The sequence below is a fragment of the Aristolochia californica genome, unplaced genomic scaffold (genome assembly GCF_029961685.1).
Source record: "Aristolochia californica isolate CCGP_79_NKW_82.1479 unplaced genomic scaffold, dmAriCali1.0.hap1 SCAF_10, whole genome shotgun sequence".
In the NCBI taxonomy this organism is placed as follows: Eukaryota; Viridiplantae; Streptophyta; class Magnoliopsida; order Piperales; family Aristolochiaceae; genus Aristolochia; species Aristolochia californica.
Window position 1 is genome coordinate 26,115,579 of NW_027181771.1, and position 2,878 is coordinate 26,118,456.

At 43.7% G+C, this 2,878-nt stretch overlaps 1 pseudogene; it reads left to right on the forward strand.

The window, feature by feature from the left end:
* The first annotated feature begins 1,309 nt into the window (after positions 1–1,309).
* Positions 1,310–1,962, forward strand: LOC137943003 (beta-glucosidase 44-like; annotated as a pseudogene).
* Positions 1,963–2,878: the final 916 nt, after the last annotated feature.

Consider the following 2,878-nt stretch of genomic DNA (forward strand, 5'->3'; position numbering starts at 1 on the left):
ATAGGGGTATTTTTGTAATATTTTATCTTAAACCTTAACAGGGTGAACCTTATTTAAGGGGTAAGAGCAATGAGAAAAGAAGAAAGCATTGATTTTAGGTTAAATTTAGGTTAAACAGGCTTGGAGCTCCCCTCAACGAGCTCTAGGGTTTTCAATTGATTTTCATCATCCTCTCCATGTCTCCCTACAATTCTGCCATGTTATTCTACAATTCCCCATGGTCGAATCGGAACCTTAACAACAAATCCTTGTGTCAGATCTTAGACCATAACAATTGGTATCAGAGCAGGAACACAATGATGTATTCTTCTACTCGAGATGAAAGACTTGCCTTTGCCCAGGATTTGTGTACGACTAGAGAAAAGGCCACACGACCTGAAATCTCCGAGCAGGATATATGCGAAGGGAAAGCAGAAAAATTTGCTCGGACGGGGCGATAGGCCATGGCCCGAAAAAAAAAAAATTTCCTCCTATTTACCAGCCAAAGGCCTGTGGAAGATTTTGGGGAAACCACAAATTTGGACGGACAGAAAGGCCACGTCTCAAAAACTTTCAAAATTTCAGCGCAGGGATATCCAAATCCGCACAGCGGGGACCACGATTTGGGGCATTCGGTAGGGTTTTTTGCCAAGACGTCGTCGGTCGGGAACGATATTGGTGCGACCCCAAATCCGACTAAGGGGACCTCAAAAATCTCGAAGAAGGACCCAGGAAATCCAAAATTGGAGGGGTTTCCTGGTAAATCCTCGTCGGCATTGGATGAATTGGGGGAGATCTCAAATCCGAAATTGGAGGGAAATCTTTTGGCGCCGGTTTCGACCAAGACATGTTTCCGAGAGTCCTCTGTCTCGGAAACTCTCCAAGCAGCGACTCCCCAACGGGCTGCCCTTCTCCATCGGACACGGAGGAGGCTCCGTCGGCGCCGTCGGAAACATGTCCGGTGGGATGTGACTTCCGGCCACCACCTACCACTCGCAATCCACTGCTCGACATACCAGAGCAAACCCAAGTTCCAAATTGGTTGGGGTAAGTCTCAGTAACCTCATTTTTGTGTTGAAAATTTTGGAAAGTTAGGAAATTTCGTGAAGCTATGTGATAAAGCGTCTTGGAAATTTTTTTTGAGAAGCTTTGTTTTTCTCTGGAGGAGCACAGTACCTGTGCAGATGGGAGTTGTCAAATTGAAGATGTGGTGTTTAATTTTCTGGTTCCCATATAGACTGTTTGGCCACGAAAATTTTTTTGCCAGTTGTTTTCTTTCTATACGGCTGAGACCAGCAGCATTGCGCCTCTTTCAATTTCTGTTGCAAGCATGGATAAAAGACATGTTTCATTTAAGGAAAACAATGGCACCGCAGAGGTTTCGGTGGATGAAGATCACAGATATACAGAAGAAGTTGACATAATGGCGAAGATGAACTTCGATGCCTACTGTTTCTCTATATCATGGTTCAGAATTTTCTCAAATGGAGTTGGAAAAGTGAATTGGAAGGGAGTGGCTTACTACAACAGGTTGATCAATTACCTACTTCAAAGAGGAATCACTCCTTATGCACTTTTGTATCACTATGATCTTCCTGAAGCCCTGGAGAAGAAATACCAAGGCCTGTTGAGCCAAAACGTTGTAAACGATTTTGCAGATTTTGCAGATTTCTGTTTCAAGACATTTGGTGACAGAGTGAAGACCTGGATGACCTTCAATGAACCAAGAGTTGTGGCAGAACTTGGATATGATAATGGATTCTTCGCTCCTGAAAGATGTTCGAAAGCTTTTGGAAATTGTACAGAAGGGAATTCTGCTACTACTTGATTTTAGCTCATGCAGTAGCAGTTCAGAGATACCGCAAGAAATATCAAACAAAACAGAATGGCTGGATAGGGATCCTCCTGGATTTTGTTTGGTATGAACCTCTTACCAGATCATATGAGGTTCATGTGCTCAGCATGGCAATAATGCCGCCATGATGTTAAGTGCTGGTTTCAGGCCTCAAACTGAGCCTTATCTCAAAGGTATGCTCTCTTGTCTATGGTCTGCCCAGGTAGGGGACCTTTCACACAAGGCTAGGATCTTTGTCCCATTGGGGAGATGGTTGCTAGGTTGCTTGGATGAACTTGGGGTACTTGAACATGGGCAGTGCTTTATCTAAGTATCCAACCCTTTACTAGACAAGTCTTTCAATAAGCATGGTTCAAGATTTTCAGGTTTGAAAAATAATGCGAAAGTGATCATGGGGACTCTGGTAATAGCAAAGAATCCTTGTCTTCACCCGGGAGATATTCGGATTCTGGAAGCTGTTGACGCTCCTGGGTTGCATCATCTTCTTGACTGTAGCCATGGCTGTCCTGCATATGGTCTCACTTGCGTGGAAGAAATGGGGGGACAAGGTTACAACAACACTATAAATTGTTGACTGCTGAAACTACTGATGGGCGTTCTGTCTATGCTGATGGGTTTGGTTCAGCGGCCAAATTTACGATAGACAGTGTGGACAGCAGTGCGTATAAGCCTTTTCCAAAATATTTAAGCTTTTTGCAGGGTTTTGTTGACTCTGACACCTTGCCACGCAATGTGTCTCGAGCAATGCTTCAACAACACAGAAATTTGAAGACAATACAAACGAAACTCATCAGGAAGGCACTGGACATGATCCGTCGTATTGCTTATGAGGATCCTGATGAGTTTTACACTGGAGATAATATAGCTGAACTCAGTGATGAAGTGTTTTTGAAGAGAGGATCATATGCTAAGTTCTGGATAGAGTTTGGCAAGTCCATAAAACTAGGCATCATCGAGGATGCACCTAACAGGAGCCGTCTAGAAATGCTTCTTAGCTTTGAAAGTACCAAGTCTAAAGGGAAGATAGCATCACTGGATCAGTAC